This window comes from Gadus macrocephalus, chromosome 5 (assembly GCF_031168955.1).
Source record: "Gadus macrocephalus chromosome 5, ASM3116895v1".
In the NCBI taxonomy this organism is placed as follows: domain Eukaryota; kingdom Metazoa; phylum Chordata; class Actinopteri; order Gadiformes; family Gadidae; genus Gadus; species Gadus macrocephalus.
The window spans coordinates 651,712-667,850 of NC_082386.1; the positions used below are offsets into that span (position 1 = coordinate 651,712).

A 16,139-nucleotide genomic window follows, 5' to 3' on the forward strand; every position below is an offset into this window, starting at 1 on the left:
AGAGGTAGGAACAAGTAATTTTATGGGGTGATATCATTCTATTTCACTTTTTCATTTGCATTAGACTTTTATATGACGTTTGTAGACGGGTTAGAAGTCTGCTAAGCGAGAAGAATCTAAGTCCGAGCCATCGGGAGTATACGTTCTCACCGAGTAAGAATACTCAGTGGAAGGAGCTGAAGTACAAAAGCCACGAAAGAAATTAGCTTTTCTTTTATTCTAAAAGAAAAGCTCATTTCCCCAACAAGATTGAATGCGCCATATTCATACCTAGCTATGGTCAGCCATTTGACTTTCACAATGAGAAAAATGGGCTTGGAATGAGAATTTTAAAGCAAGCGTCCTTTCTTATTGGACGAATTTTAATGATGGTCTATGTTTATACAGGTGGGCTAGTGGCGCAATGGATAACGCGTCTGACTACGGATCAGAAGATTCCAGGTTCGACTCCTGGCTAGCTCAAAAGATTTTAAAATGCCTGGAAACTAATGCTGGGTTATTATTCCAAAGAATAACATGCACCACACCAAATTGCTCTCAGGGTAGACATTTGAGTTTCACAATGAACAATAGAGGTAGGAACCAGTAATTTTATGGGGTGATATCATTCTATTTCACTTTTTCATTTGCTTTAGACTTTTATATGACGTTTGTAGACGGGTTAGAAGTCTGCTAAGCGAGAAGAATCTAAGTCCGAGCCATCGGGAGTATTCGTTCTCACCGAGTAAGAATACTCAGTGGAAGGAGCTGAAGTACAAAAGCCACGAAAAAAATTAGCTTTTCTTTTATTCTAAAAGAAAAGCTCATTTCCCCAACAAGATTGAATGCGCCATATTCATACCTAGCTATGGTCAGCCATTTGACTTTCACAATGAGAAAAATGGGCTTGGAATGAGAATTTTAAAGCAAGCGTCCTTTCTTATTGGACGAATTTTAATGATGGTCTGTGTTTATACAGGTGGGTTAGTGGCGCAATGGATAACGCGTCTGACTACGGATCAGAAGATTCGAGGTTCGACTCCTGGCTAGCTCGAAAGATTTTAAAATGCCTGGAAACTAATGCTGGGTTAATATTCCAAAGAATAACATGCACCACACCAAATTGCTCTCAGGGTAGACATTTGAGTTTCACAAAGAACAATAGAGGTAGGAAAAAGTAATTATATGGGGTGATATCATTCTATTTCACTTTTTCCTTTGCTTTAGACTTTTATATGACGTTTGTAGACGGGTTAGAAGTCTGCTAAGCGAGTTGAATCTAAGTCCGAGCCATCGGGAGTATTCGTTCTCACCGAGTAAGAATACTCAGTGGAAGGAGCTGAAGTACAAAAGCCACGAAAAAAATTTGCTTTTCTTTTATTCTAAAAGAAAAGCTCATTTCCCCAACAAGATTGAATGCGCCATATTCATACCTAGCTATGGTCAGCCGTTTGACTTTCACAATGAGAAAAATGGGCTTGGAATGAGAATTTTAAAGCAAGCGTCCTTTCTTATTGGACGAATTATAATGATGGTCTGTGTTTATACAGGTGGGTTAGTGGCGCAATGGATAACGTGTCTGACTACGGATCCGAAGATTCCAGGTTCGACTCCTGGCTAGCTCGAAAGATTTTAAAATGCCTGGAAACTAATGCTGGGTTATTATTCCAAAGAATAACATGCACCACACCAAATTGCTCTCAGGGTAGACATTTGAGTTTCACAATGAACAATAGAGGTAGGAACCAGTAATTTTATGGGGTGATATCATTCTATTTCACTTTTTCATTTGCATTAGACTTTTATATGACGTTTGTAGACGGGTTAGAAGTCTGCTAAGCGAGAAGAATCTAAGTCCGAGCCATCGGGAGTATTCGTTCTCACCGAGTAAGAATACTCAGTGGAAGGAGCTGAAGTACAAAAGCCACGAAAAAAATTAGCTTTTCTTTTATTCTAAAAGAAAAGCTCATTTCCCCAACAAGATTGAATGCGCCATATTCATACCTAGCTATGGTCAGCCATTTGACTTTCACAATGAGAAAAATGGGCTTGGAATGAGAATTTTAAAGCAAGCGTCCTTTCTTATTGGACGAATTTTAATGATGGTCTGTGTTTATACAGGTGGGCTAGTGGCGCAATGGATAACGCGTCTGACTACGGATCAGAAGATTCCAGGTTCGACTCCTGGCTAGCTCGATAGATTTTAAAATGCCTGGAAACTAATGCTGGGTGATTATTCCAAAGAATAACATGCACCACACCAAATTGCTCTCAGGGTAGACATTTGAGTTTCACAATGAACAATAGAGGTAGGAACAAGGAATTTAATGGGGTGATATCATTCTATTTCACTTTTTCCTTTGCTTTAGACTTTCATATAACGTTTTAGACGTGTTAGAAGTCTGCTAAGCGAGAAGTATCTAAGTCCGAGCCATCCGGAGTATTCTGTCCCACCGAGTACGAATACTCAGTGGAAGGAGCTGAAGTGCAGAAGCCACAAAAAACACGAAAGAAATTAGCTATTCTTTTATTCTAAAAGAAAAGCTAATTTCCCCAACAAGATTGAATGCGCCATATTCATACCTAGATATGGTCAGCCATTTGACTTTCACAATGAGAAAAATGGGCTTGGAATGAGAATTTTAAAGCAAGAATATGGCGCATTCAATCTTGCGTCCTTTCTTATTGGACGAATTTTAATGATGGTCTATGTTTATACAGGTGGGCTAGTGGCGCAATGGATAACGCGTCTGACTACGGATCAGAAGATTCCAGGTTCGACTCCTGGCTAGCTCGAAAGATTTTAAAATGCCTGGAAACTAATGCTGGGTTATTATTCCAAAGAATAACATGCACCACACCAAATTGCTCTCAGGATAGACATTTGAGTTTCACAATGAACAATAGAGGTAGGAACCAGTAATTTTATGGGGTGATATCATTCTATTTCACTTTTTCATTTGCTTTAGACTTTTATATGACGTTTGTAGACGGGTTAGAAGTCTGCTAAGCGAGAAGAATCTAAGTCCGAGCCATCGGGAGTATTCGTTCTCACCGAGTAAGAATACTCAGTGGAAGGAGCTGAAGTACAAAAGCCACGAAAAAAATTAGCTTTTCTTTTATTCTAAAAGAAAAGCTCATTTCCCCAACAAGATTGAATGCGCCATATTCATACCTAGCTATGGTCAGCCATTTGACTTTCACAATGAGAAAAATGGGCTTGGAATGAGAATTTTAAAGCAAGCGTCCTTTCTTATTGGACGAATTTTAATGATGGTCTGTGTTTATACAGGTGGGTTAGTGGCGCAATGGATAACGCGTCTGACTACGGATCAGAAGATTCGAGGTTCGACTCCTGGCTAGCTCGAAAGATTTTAAAATGCCTGGAAACTAATGCTGGGTTAATATTCCAAAGAATAACATGCACCACACCAAATTGCTCTCAGGGTAGACATTTGAGTTTCACAAAGAACAATAGAGGTAGGAAAAAGTAATTATATGGGGTGATATCATTCTATTTCACTTTTTCCTTTGCTTTAGACTTTTATATGACGTTTGTAGACGGGTTAGAAGTCTGCTAAGCGAGTTGAATCTAAGTCCGAGCCATCGGGAGTATTCGTTCTCACCGAGTAAGAATACTCAGTGGAAGGAGCTGAAGTACAAAAGCCACGAAAAAAATTTGCTTTTCTTTTATTCTAAAAGAAAAGCTAATTTCCCCAACAAGATTGAATGCGCCATATTCATACCTAGCTATGGTCAGCCGTTTGACTTTCACAATGAGAAAAATGGGCTTGGAATGAGAATTTTAAAGCAAGCGTCCTTTCTTATTGGACGAATTATAATGATGGTCTGTGTTTATACAGGTGGGTTAGTGGCGCAATGGATAACGTGTCTGACTACGGATCCGAAGATTCCAGGTTCGACTCCTGGCTAGCTCGAAAGATTTTAAAATGCCTGGAAACTAATGCTGGGTTATTATTCCAAAGAATAACATGCACCACACCAAATTGCTCTCAGGGTAGACATTTGAGTTTCACAATGAACAATAGAGGTAGGAACCAGTAATTTTATGGGGTGATATCATTCTATTTCACTTTTTCATTTGCTTTAGACTTTTATATGACGTTTGTAGACGGGTTAGAAGTCTGCAAAGCGAGAAGAATCTAAGTCCGAGCCATCGGGAGTATTCGTTCTCACCGAGTAAGAATACTCAGTGGAAGGAGCTGAAGTACAAAAGCCACGAAAAAAATTAGCTTTTCTTTTATTCTAAAAGAAAAGCTCATTTCCCCAACAAGATTGAATGCGCCATATTCATACCTAGCTATGGTCAGCCATTTGACTTTCACAATGAGAAAAATGGGCTTGGAATGAGAATTTTAAAGCAAGCGTCCTTTCTTATTGGACGAATTTTAATGATGGTCTATGTTTATACAGGTGGGCTAGTGGCGCAATGGATAACGCGTCTGACTACGGATCAGAAGATTCCAGGTTCGACTCCTGGCTAGCTCGAAAGATTTTAAAATGCCTGGAAACTAATGCTGGGTTATTATTCCAAAGAATAACATGCACCACACCAAATTGCTCTCAGGGTAGACATTTGAGTTTCACAATGAACAATAGAGGTAGGAACCAGTAATTTTATGGGGTGATATCATTCTATTTCACTTTTTCATTTGCTTTAGACTTTTATATGACGTTTGTAGACGGGTTAGAAGTCTGCTAAGCGAGAAGAATCTAAGTCCGAGCCATCGGGAGTATTCGTTCTCACCGAGTAAGAATACTCAGTGGAAGGAGCTGAAGTACAAAAGCCACGAAAAAAATTAGCTTTTCTTTTATTCTAAAAGAAAAGCTCATTTCCCCAACAAGATTGAATGCGCCATATTCATACCTAGCTATGGTCAGCCATTTGACTTTCACAATGAGAAAAATGGGCTTGGAATGAGAATTTTAAAGCAAGCGTCCTTTCTTATTGGACGAATTTTAATGATGGTCTGTGTTTATACAGGTGGGTTAGTGGCGCAATGGATAACGCGTCTGACTACGGATCAGAAGATTCGAGGTTCGACTCCTGGCTAGCTCGAAAGATTTTAAAATGCCTGGAAACTAATGCTGGGTTAATATTCCAAAGAATAACATGCACCACACCAAATTGCTCTCAGGGTAGACATTTGAGTTTCACAAAGAACAATAGAGGTAGGAAAAAGTAATTATATGGGGTGATATCATTCTATTTCACTTTTTCCTTTGCTTTAGACTTTTATATGACGTTTGTAGACGGGTTAGAAGTCTGCTAAGCGAGTTGAATCTAAGTCCGAGCCATCGGGAGTATTCGTTCTCACCGAGTAAGAATACTCAGTGGAAGGAGCTGAAGTACAAAAGCCACGAAAAAAATTAGCTTTTCTTTTATTCTAAAAGAAAAGCTCATTTCCCCAACAAGATTGAATGCGCCATATTCATACCTAGCTATGGTCAGCCATTTGACTTTCACAATGAGAAAAATGGGCTTGGAATGAGAATTTTAAAGCAAGCGTCCTTTCTTATTGGACGAATTTTAATGATGGTCTGTGTTTATACAGGTGGGTTAGTGGCGCAATGGATAACGCGTCTGACTACGGATCAGATGATTCGAGGTTCGACTCCTGGCTAGCTCGAAAGATTTTAAAATGCCTGGAAACTAATGCTGGGTTATTATTCCAAAGAATAACATGCACCACACCAAATTGCTCTCAGGGTAGACATTTGAGTTTCACAATGAACAATAGAGGTAGGAACAAGTAATTTTATGGGGTGATATCATTCTATTTCACTTTTTCATTTGCTTTAGACTTTTATATGACGTTTGTAGACGGGTTAGAAGTCTGCTAAGCGAGAAGAATCTAAGTCCGAGCCATCGGGAGTATTCGTTCTCACCGAGTAAGAATACTCAGTGGAAGGAGCTGAAGTACAAAAGCCACGAAAAAAATTACCTTTTCTTTTATTCTAAAAGAAAAGCTCATTTCCCCAACAAGATTGAATGCGCCATATTCATACCTAGCTATGGTCAGCCATTTGACTTTCACAATGAGAAAAATGGGCTTGGAATGAGAATTTTAAAGCAAGCGTCCTTTCTTATTGGACGAATTTTAATGATGGTCTGTGTTTATACAGGTGGGCTAGTGGCGCAATGGATAACGCGTCTGACTACGGATCAGAAGATTCCAGGTTCGACTCCTGGCTAGCTCGAAAGATTTTAAAATGCCTGGAAACTAATGCTGGGTTATTATTCCAAAGAATAACATGCACCACACCAAATTGCTCTCAGGGTAGACATTTGAGTTTCACAATGAACAATAGAGGTAGGAACAAGGAATTTAATGGGGTGATATCATTCTATTTCACTTTTTCCTTTGCTTTAGACTTTCATATAACGTTTTAGACGTGTTAGAAGTCTGCTAAGCGAGAAGTATCTAAGTCCGAGCCATCGGGAGTAATCTGTCCCACCGAGTAAGAATACTCAGTGGAAGGAGCTGAAGTGCAGAAGCCACAAAAAACACGAAAGAAATTAGCTATTCTTTTATTCTAAAAGAAAAGCTCATTTCCCCAACAAGATTGAATGCGCCATATTCATACCTAGCTATGGTCAGCCATTTGACTTTCACAATGAGAAAAATGGGCTTGGAATGAGAATTTTAAAGCAAGCGTCCTTTCTTATTGGACGAATTTTAATGATGGTCTGTGTTTATACAGGTGGGCTAGTGGCGCAATGGATAACGCGTCTGACTACGGATCAGAAGATTCCAGGTTCGACTCCTGGCTAGCTCGTAAGATTTTAAAATGCCTGGAAACTAATGCTGGGTTATTATTCCAAAGAATAACATGCACCACACCAAATTGCTCTCAGGGTAGACATTTGAGTTTCACAATGAACAATAGAGGTAGGAACAAGTAATTTTATGGGGTGATATCATTCTATTTCACTTTTTCATTTGCTTTAGACTTTTATATGACGTTTGTAGACGGGTTAGAAGTCTGCAAAGCGAGAAGAATCTAAGTCCGAGCCATCGGGAGTATTCGTTCTCACCGAGTAAGAATACTCAGTGGAAGGAGCTGAAGTACAAAAGCCACGAAAAAAATTAGCTTTTCTTTTATTCTAAAAGAAAAGCTCATTTCCCCAACAAGATTGAATGCGCCATTTTCATTCCTAGCTATGGTCAGCCATTTGACTTTCACAATGAGAAAAATGGGCTTGGAATGAGAATTTTAAAGCAAGCGTCCTTTCTTATTGGAAGAATTTTAATGATGGTCTGTGTTTAAACAGGTGGGCTTGTGGCGCAATGGATTACGTGTCTGACTACGGATCAGAAGTTTCCAAGTTCGACTCCTGGCTAGCTCGAAAGATTTTAAGATGCCTGGAAACTAATGCTGGGTTATTATTCCAAAGAATAACATGCACCACACCAAATTGCTCTCAGGGTAGACATTTGAGTTTCACAATGAACAATAGAGGTAGGAACCAGTAATTTTATGGGGTGATATCATTCTATTTCACTTTTTCATTTGCTTTAGACTTTTATATGACGTTTGTAGACGGGTTAGAAGTCTGCTAAGCGAGAAGAATCTAAGTCCGAGCCATCGGGAGTATTCGTTCTCACCGAGTAAGAATACTCAGTGGAAGGAGCTGAAGTACAAAAGCCACGAAAAAAATTAGCTTTTCTTTTATTCTAAAAGAAAAGCTCATTTCCCCAACAAGATTGAATGCGCCATATTCATACCTAGCTATGGTCAGCCATTTGACTTTCACAATGAGAAAAATGGGCTTGGAATGAGAATTTTAAAGCAAGCGTCCTTTCTTATTGGACGAATTTTAATGATGGTCTGTGTTTATACAGGTGGGCTAGTGGCGCAATGGATAACGCGTCTGACTACGGATCAGAAGATTCCAGGTTCGACTCCTGGCTAGCTCGTAAGATTTTAAAATGCCTGGAAACTAATGCTGGGTTATTATTCCAAAGAATAACATGCACCACACCAAATTGCTCTCAGGGTAGACATTTGAGTTTCACAATGAACAATAGAGGTAGTAACAAGGAATTTAATGGGGTGATATCATTCTATTTCACTTTTTCCTTTGCTTTAGACTTTCATATAACGTTTTAGACATGTTAGAAGTCTGCTAAGCGAGAAGTATCTAAGTCCGAGCCATCGGGAGTAATCTGTCCCACCGAGTACGAATACTCAGTGGAAGGAGCTGAAGTGCAGAAGCCACAAAAAACACGAAAGAAATTAGCTATTCTTTTATTCTAAAAGAAAAGCTCATTTCCCCAACAAGATTGAATGCGCCATATTCATACCTAGCTATGGTCAGCCATTTGACTTTCACAATGAGAAAAATGGGCTTGGAATGAGAATTTTAAAGCAAGCGTCCTTTCTTATTGGACGAATTTTAATGATGGTCTGTGTTTATACAGGTTGGATTGGAATGAGAATTTTAAAGCAAGAATATGGCGCATTCAATCTTGCGTCCTTTCATATTGGATGAATTTTAATGATGGTATGTGTTTACACAGGTGGGCTAGTGGCGCAATGGTTAACGAGTCTGACTACGGATCAGAAGATTCCAGGTTCGACTCCTGGCTAGCTCGAAAGATTGAAAAATGCCTGGAAACTAATGCTGGGTTATTATTCCAAAGAATAACATGCACCACACCAAATTGCTCTCAGGGTAGACATTTGAGTTTCACAATGAACAATAGAGGTAGGAACAAGTAATTGAATGGGGTGATATCATTCTATTTCACTTTTTCATTTGCTTTAGACTTTTATATGACGTTTGTAGATGGGTTAGAAGTCTGCTAAGCGAGAAGAATCTAAGTCCGAGCCATCGGGAGTATTCGTTCTCACCGAGTAAGAATACTCAGTGGAAGGAGCTGAAGTACAAAAGCCACGAAAAAAATTAGCTTTTCTTTTATTCTAAAAGAAAAGCTCATTTCCCCAACAAGATTGAATGCGCCATATTCATACCTAGCTATGGTCAGCCATTTGACTTTCACAATGAGAAAAATGGGCTTGGAATGAGAATTTTAAAGCAAGCGTCCTTTCTTATTGGACGAATTTTAATGATGGTCTGTGTTTATACAGGTGGGTTAGTGGCGCAATGGATAACGCGTCTGACTACGGATCAGAAGATTCGAGGTTCGACTCCTGGCTAGCTCGAAAGATTTTAAAATGCCTGGAAACTAATGCTGGGTTAATATTCCAAAGAATAACATGCACCACACCAAATTGCTCTCAGGGTAGACATTTGAGTTTCACAAAGAACAATAGAGGTAGGAAAAAGTAATTATATGGGGTGATATCATTCTATTTCACTTTTTCCTTTGCTTTAGACTTTTATATGACGTTTGTAGACGGGTTAGAAGTCTGCTAAGCGAGTTGAATCTAAGTCCGAGCCATCGGGAGTATTCGTTCTCACCGAGTAAGAATACTCAGTGGAAGGAGCTGAAGTACAAAAGCCACGAAAAAAATTAGCTTTTCTTTTATTCTAAAAGAAAAGCTCATTTCCCCAACAAGATTGAATGCGCCATATTCATACCTAGCTATGGTCAGCCATTTGACTTTCACAATGAGAAAAATGGGCTTGGAATGAGAATTTTAAAGCAAGCGTCCTTTCTTATTGGACGAATTTTAATGATGGTCTGTGTTTATACAGGTGGGCTAGTGGCGCAATGGATAACGCGTCTGACTACGGATCAGAAGATTCCAGGTTCGACTCCTGGCTAGCTCGAAAGATTTTAAAATGCCTGGAAACTAATGCTGGGTTATTATTCCAAAGAATAACATGCACCACACCAAATTGCTCTCAGGGTAGACATTTGAGTTTCACAATGAACAATAGAGGTAGGAACAAGGAATTTAATGGGGTGATATCATTCTATTTCACTTTTTCCTTTGCTTTAGACTTTCATATAACGTTTTAGACGTGTTAGAAGTCTGCTAAGCGAGAAGTATCTAAGTCCGAGCCATCGGGAGTAATCTGTCCCACCGAGTAAGAATACTCAGTGGAAGGAGCTGAAGTGCAGAAGCCACAAAAAACACGAAAGAAATTAGCTATTCTTTTATTCTAAAAGAAAAGCTCATTTCCCCAACAAGATTGAATGCGCCATATTCATACCTAGCTATGGTCAGCCATTTGACTTTCACAATGAGAAAAATGGGCTTGGAATGAGAATTTTAAAGCAAGCGTCCTTTCTTATTGGACGAATTTTAATGATGGTCTGTGTTTATACAGGTGGGCTAGTGGCGCAATGGATAACGCGTCTGACTACGGATCAGAAGATTCCAGGTTCGACTCCTGGCTAGCTCGTAAGATTTTAAAATGCCTGGAAACTAATGCTGGGTTATTATTCCAAAGAATAACATGCACCACACCAAATTGCTCTCAGGGTAGACATTTGAGTTTCACAATGAACAATAGAGGTAGGAACAAGTAATTTTATGGGGTGATATCATTCTATTTCACTTTTTCATTTGCTTTAGACTTTTATATGACGTTTGTAGACGGGTTAGAAGTCTGCAAAGCGAGAAGAATCTAAGTCCGAGCCATCGGGAGTATTCGTTCTCACCGAGTAAGAATACTCAGTGGAAGGAGCTGAAGTACAAAAGCCACGAAAAAAATTAGCTTTTCTTTTATTCTAAAAGAAAAGCTCATTTCCCCAACAAGATTGAATGCGCCATATTCATACCTAGCTATGGTCAGCCATTTGACTTTCACAATGAGAAAAATGGGCTTGGAATGAGAATTTTAAAGCAAGCGTCCTTTCTTATTGGACGAATTTTAATGATGGTCTGTGTTTATACAGGTGGGCTAGTGGCGCAATGGATAACGCGTCTGACTACGGATCAGAAGATTCCAGGTTCGACTCCTGGCTAGCTCGATAGATTTTAAAATGCCTGGAAACTAATGCTGGGTGATTATTCCAAAGAATAACATGCACCACACCAAATTGCTCTCAGGGTAGACATTTGAGTTTCACAATGAACAATAGAGGTAGGAACAAGGAATTTAATGGGGTGATATCATTCTATTTCACTTTTTCCTTTGCTTTAGACTTTCATATAACGTTTTAGACGTGTTAGAAGTCTGCTAAGCGAGAAGTATCTAAGTCCGAGCCATCCGGAGTATTCTGTCCCACCGAGTACGAATACTCAGTGGAAGGAGCTGAAGTGCAGAAGCCACAAAAAACACGAAAGAAATTAGCTATTCTTTTATTCTAAAAGAAAAGCTAATTTCCCCAACAAGATTGAATGCGCCATATTCATACCTAGATATGGTCAGCCATTTGACTTTCACAATGAGAAAAATGGGCTTGGAATGAGAATTTTAAAGCAAGAATATGGCGCATTCAATCTTGCGTCCTTTCTTATTGGACAAATTTTAATGATGGTCTGTGTTTAAACTGGTGGGATAGTGGAGCAATGGAAAACGCTTCTGACTACGGATCAGAGGATTCCAGGTTCGACTCCTGGCTAGCTCGAAAGATTTTAAAATGCCTGGAAACTAATGCTGGGTTATTATTCCAAAGAATACCATGCACCACACCAAATTGCGCTCAGGGTACACATTTGAGTTTCACAATGAACAATAGAGGTAGGAACAAGTAATTTTATGGGGTGATGTCATTCTATTTCACTTTTTCATTTGCTTTAGACTTTTATATGGCGTTTGTAGACGGGTTAGAAGTCTACTAAGCGAGAAGAATCTAAGTCCGAGCCATCGGGAGTATTTGTTCTCACCGAGTAAGAATACTCAGTGGAAGGAGCTGAAGTACAAAAGCCACGAAAAAAATTAGCTTTTCTTTTATTCTAAAAGAAAAGCTCATTTCCCCAACCAGATTGAATGCGCCATATTCATACCTAGCTATGGTCAGCCATTTGACTTTCACAATGAGAAAAATGGGCTTGGAATGAGAATTTTAAAGCAAGCGTCCTTTCTTATTGGACGAATTTTAATGATGGTCTGTGTTTATACAGGTGGGCTAGTGGCGCAATTGATAACGCGTCTGACTACGGATCAGAAGATTCCAGGTTCGACTCCTGGCTAGCTCGATAGATTTTAAAATGCCTGGAAACTAATGCTGGGTTATTATTCCAAAGAATAACATGCACCACACCAAATTGCTCTCAGGGTAGACATTTGAGTTTCAGAATGAACAATAGAGGTAGGAACAAGGAATTTAATGGGGTGATATCATTCTATTTCACTTTTTCCTTTGCTTTAGACTTTCATATAACGTTTTAGACGTGTTAGAAGTCTGCTAAGCGAGAAGTATCTAAGTCCGAGCCATCGGGAGTATTCTGTCCCACCGAGTACGAATACTCAGTGGAAGGAGCTGAAGTGCAGAAGCCACAAAAAACACGAAAGAAATTAGCTATTCTTTTATTCTAAAAGAAAAGCTCATTTCCCCAACAAGATTGAATGCGCCATATTCATACCTAGATATGGTCAGCCATTTGACTTTCACAATGAGAAAAATGGGCTTGGAATGAGAATTTTAAAGCAAGAATATGGCGCATTCAATCTTGCGTCCTTTCTTATTGGACAAATTTTAATGATGGTCTGTGTTTAAACAGGTGGGTCAGTGGCGCAATGGAAAACGCGTCTGACTACGGATCAGAAGATTCCAGGTTCGACTCCTGGCTAGCTGGAATGATTTTAAAATGCCTGGAAACTAATGCTGGGTTATTATACCAAAGAATAACATGCACCACACCAAATTGCTCTCAGGGTAGACATTTGAGTTTCACAATGAACTATAGAGGTAGGAACAAGTAATTTTATGGGGTGATATCATTCTATTTCACTTTTTCATTTGCTTTAGACTTTTATATGATGTTTGTAGACGGGTTAGAAGTCTGCTAAGCGAGAAGAATCTAAGTCCGAGCCATCGGGAGTATTCGTTCTCACCGAGTAAGAATACTCAGTGGAAGGAGCTGAAGTACAAAAGCCACGAAAAAAATTAGCTTTTCTTTTATTCTAAAAGAAAAGCTCATTTCCCCAACAAGATTAAATGCGCCATATTCATACCTAGCTATGGTCAGCCATTTGACTTTCACAATGAGAAAAATGGGCTTGGAATGAGAATTTTAAAGCAAGCGTCCTTTCTTATTGGACGAATTATAATGATGGTCTGTGTTTATACAGGTGGGCTAGTGGCGCAATGGATAACGCGTCTGACTACGGATCAGAAGATTCCAGGTTCGACTCCTGGCTAGCTCGAAAGATTTTAAAATGCCTGGAAACTAATGCTGGGTTATTATTCCATAGAATAACATGCACCACACCAAATTGCTCTCAGGGTAGACATTTGAGTTTCACAATGAACAATAGAGGTAGGAACAAGTAATTTTATGGGGTGATATCATTCTATTTCACTTTTTCATTTGCTTTAGACTTTTATATGACGTTTGTAGACGGGTTAGAAGTCTGCTAAGCGAGAAGAATCTAAGTCCGAGCCATCGGGAGTATACGTTCTCACCGAGTAAGAATACTCAGTGGAAGGAGCTGAAGTACAAAAGCCACGAAAGAAATTAGCTTTTCTTTTATTCTAAAAGAAAAGCTCATTTCCCCAACAAGATTGAATGCGCCATATTCATACCTAGCTATGGTCAGCCATTTGACTTTCACAATGAGAAAAATGGGCTTGGAATGAGAATTTTAAAGCAAGCGTCCTTTCTTATTGGACGAATTTTAATGATGGTCTATGTTTATACAGGTGGGCTAGTGGCGCAATGGATAACGCGTCTGACTACGGATCAGAAGATTCCAGGTTCGACTCCTGGCTAGCTCGAAAGATTTTAAAATGCCTGGAAACTAATGCTGGGTTATTATTCCAAAGAATAACATGCACCACACCAAATTGCTCTCAGGGTAGACATTTGAGTTTCACAATGAACAATAGAGGTAGGAACCAGTAATTTTATGGGGTGATATCATTCTATTTCACTTTTTCATTTGCTTTAGACTTTTATATGACGTTTGTAGACGGGTTAGAAGTCTGCTAAGCGAGAAGAATCTAAGTCCGAGCCATCGGGAGTATTCGTTCTCACCGAGTAAGAATACTCAGTGGAAGGAGCTGAAGTACAAAAGCCACGAAAAAAATTAGCTTTTCTTTTATTCTAAAAGAAAAGCTCATTTCCCCAACAAGATTGAATGCGCCATATTCATACCTAGCTATGGTCAGCCATTTGACTTTCACAATGAGAAAAATGGGCTTGGAATGAGAATTTTAAAGCAAGCGTCCTTTCTTATTGGACGAATTTTAATGATGGTCTGTGTTTATACAGGTGGGTTAGTGGCGCAATGGATAACGCGTCTGACTACGGATCAGAAGATTCGAGGTTCGACTCCTGGCTAGCTCGAAAGATTTTAAAATGCCTGGAAACTAATGCTGGGTTATTATTCCAAAGAATAACATGCACCACACCAAATTGCTCTCAGGGTAGACATTTGAGTTTCACAATGAACAATAGAGGTAGGAACAAGTAATTTTATGGGGTGATATCATTCTATTTCACTTTTTCATTTGCTTTAGACTTTTATATGACGTTTGTAGACGGGTTAGAAGTCTGCTAAGCGAGAAGAATCTAAGTCCGAGCCATCGGGAGTATTCGTTCTCACCGAGTAAGAATACTCAGTGGAAGGAGCTGAAGTACAAAAGCCACGAAAAAAATTACCTTTTCTTTTATTCTAAAAGAAAAGCTCATTTCCCCAACAAGATTGAATGCGCCATATTCATACCTAGCTATGGTCAGCCATTTGACTTTCACAATGAGAAAAATGGGCTTGGAATGAGAATTTTAAAGCAAGCGTCCTTTCTTATTGGACGAATTTTAATGATGGTCTGTGTTTATACAGGTGGGCTAGTGGCGCAATGGATAACGCGTCTGACTACGGATCAGAAGATTCCAGGTTCGACTCCTGGCTAGCTCGAAAGATTTTAAAATGCCTGGAAACTAATGCTGGGTTATAGACTTTTATATGACGTTTGTAGACGGGTTAGAAGTCTGCTAAGCGAGAAGAATCTAAGTCCGAGCCATCGGGAGTATACGTTCTCACCGAGTAAGAATACTCAGTGGAAGGAGCTGAAGTACAAAAGCCACGAAAGAAATTAGCTTTTCTTTTATTCTAAAAGAAAAGCTCATTTCCCCAACAAGATTGAATGCGCCATATTCATACCTAGCTATGGTCAGCCATTTGACTTTCACAATGAGAAAAATGGGCTTGGAATGAGAATTTTAAAGCAAGCGTCCTTTCTTATTGGACGAATTTTAATGATGGTCTATGTTTATACAGGTGGGCTAGTGGCGCAATGGATAACGCGTCTGACTACGGATCCGAAGATTCCAGGTTCGACTCCTGGCTAGCTCGAAAGATTTTAAAATGCCTGGAAACTAATGCTGGGTTATTATACCAAAGAATAACATGCACCACACCAAATTGCTCTCAGGGTAGACATTTGAGTTTCACAATGAACAATAGAGGTAGGAACAAGTAATTTTATGGGGTGATATCATTCTATTTCACTTTTTCATTTGCTTTAGACTTTTATATGATGTTTGTAGACGGGTTAGAAGTCTGCTAAGCGAGAAGAATCTAAGTCCGAGCCATCGGGAGTATTCGTTCTCACCGAGTAAGAATACTCAGTGGAAGGAGCTGAAGTACAAAAGCCACGAAAAAAATTAGCTTTTCTTTTATTCTAAAAGAAAAGCTCATTTCCCCAACAAGATTGAATGCGCCATATTCATACCTAGCTATGGTCAGCCATTTGACTTTCACAATGAGAAAAATGGGCTTGGAATGAGAATTTTAAAGCAAGCGTCCTTTCTTATTGGACGAATTTTAATGATGGTCTGTGTTTATACAGGTGGGCTAGTGGCGCAATGGATAACGCGTCTGACTACGGATCAGAAGATTCCAGGTTCGACTCCTGGCTAGCTCGAAAGATTTTAAAATGCCTGGAAACTAATGCTGGGTTATTATTCCAAAGAATAACATGCACCACACCAAATTGCTCTCAGGGTAGACATTTGAGTTTCACAATGAACAATAGAGGTAGGAACAAGGAATTTAATGGGGTGATATCATTCTATTTCACTTTTTCCTTTGCTTTAGACTTTCATAT

At 39.2% G+C, this 16,139-nt stretch overlaps 14 non-coding genes across 14 annotated transcripts; all 14 read left to right on the plus strand.

The window, feature by feature from the left end:
* The first annotated feature begins 389 nt into the window (after window positions 1–389).
* trnar-acg (transfer RNA arginine (anticodon ACG)) lies at window positions 390–462 on the plus strand. The gene has a single exon. It is a non-coding gene; the product is annotated as a tRNA-Arg (tRNA).
* A 1,640-nt stretch (window positions 463–2,102) lies between these two features.
* trnar-acg (transfer RNA arginine (anticodon ACG)) lies at window positions 2,103–2,175 on the plus strand. The gene has a single exon. It is a non-coding gene; the product is annotated as a tRNA-Arg (tRNA).
* Window positions 2,176–2,702: 527 nt separating this feature from the next.
* Window positions 2,703–2,775, plus strand: trnar-acg (transfer RNA arginine (anticodon ACG)). The gene has a single exon. It is a non-coding gene; the product is annotated as a tRNA-Arg (tRNA).
* Window positions 2,776–4,415: 1,640 nt separating this feature from the next.
* On the plus strand, window positions 4,416–4,488 carry trnar-acg (transfer RNA arginine (anticodon ACG)). The gene has a single exon. It is a non-coding gene; the product is annotated as a tRNA-Arg (tRNA).
* A 1,640-nt stretch (window positions 4,489–6,128) lies between these two features.
* On the plus strand, window positions 6,129–6,201 carry trnar-acg (transfer RNA arginine (anticodon ACG)). Its single transcript has one exon. It is a non-coding gene; the product is annotated as a tRNA-Arg (tRNA).
* A 506-nt stretch (window positions 6,202–6,707) lies between these two features.
* trnar-acg (transfer RNA arginine (anticodon ACG)) lies at window positions 6,708–6,780 on the plus strand. The gene has a single exon. It is a non-coding gene; the product is annotated as a tRNA-Arg (tRNA).
* A 1,069-nt stretch (window positions 6,781–7,849) lies between these two features.
* trnar-acg (transfer RNA arginine (anticodon ACG)) lies at window positions 7,850–7,922 on the plus strand. The gene has a single exon. It is a non-coding gene; the product is annotated as a tRNA-Arg (tRNA).
* Window positions 7,923–9,669: 1,747 nt separating this feature from the next.
* trnar-acg (transfer RNA arginine (anticodon ACG)) lies at window positions 9,670–9,742 on the plus strand. Its single transcript has one exon. It is a non-coding gene; the product is annotated as a tRNA-Arg (tRNA).
* A 506-nt stretch (window positions 9,743–10,248) lies between these two features.
* trnar-acg (transfer RNA arginine (anticodon ACG)) lies at window positions 10,249–10,321 on the plus strand. The gene has a single exon. It is a non-coding gene; the product is annotated as a tRNA-Arg (tRNA).
* Window positions 10,322–10,819: 498 nt separating this feature from the next.
* On the plus strand, window positions 10,820–10,892 carry trnar-acg (transfer RNA arginine (anticodon ACG)). The gene has a single exon. It is a non-coding gene; the product is annotated as a tRNA-Arg (tRNA).
* A 2,269-nt stretch (window positions 10,893–13,161) lies between these two features.
* On the plus strand, window positions 13,162–13,234 carry trnar-acg (transfer RNA arginine (anticodon ACG)). Its single transcript has one exon. It is a non-coding gene; the product is annotated as a tRNA-Arg (tRNA).
* A 498-nt stretch (window positions 13,235–13,732) lies between these two features.
* On the plus strand, window positions 13,733–13,805 carry trnar-acg (transfer RNA arginine (anticodon ACG)). Its single transcript has one exon. It is a non-coding gene; the product is annotated as a tRNA-Arg (tRNA).
* A 1,069-nt stretch (window positions 13,806–14,874) lies between these two features.
* trnar-acg (transfer RNA arginine (anticodon ACG)) lies at window positions 14,875–14,947 on the plus strand. Its single transcript has one exon. It is a non-coding gene; the product is annotated as a tRNA-Arg (tRNA).
* Window positions 14,948–15,883: 936 nt separating this feature from the next.
* On the plus strand, window positions 15,884–15,956 carry trnar-acg (transfer RNA arginine (anticodon ACG)). Its single transcript has one exon. It is a non-coding gene; the product is annotated as a tRNA-Arg (tRNA).
* The last annotated feature ends 183 nt before the right edge of the window (window positions 15,957–16,139 follow it).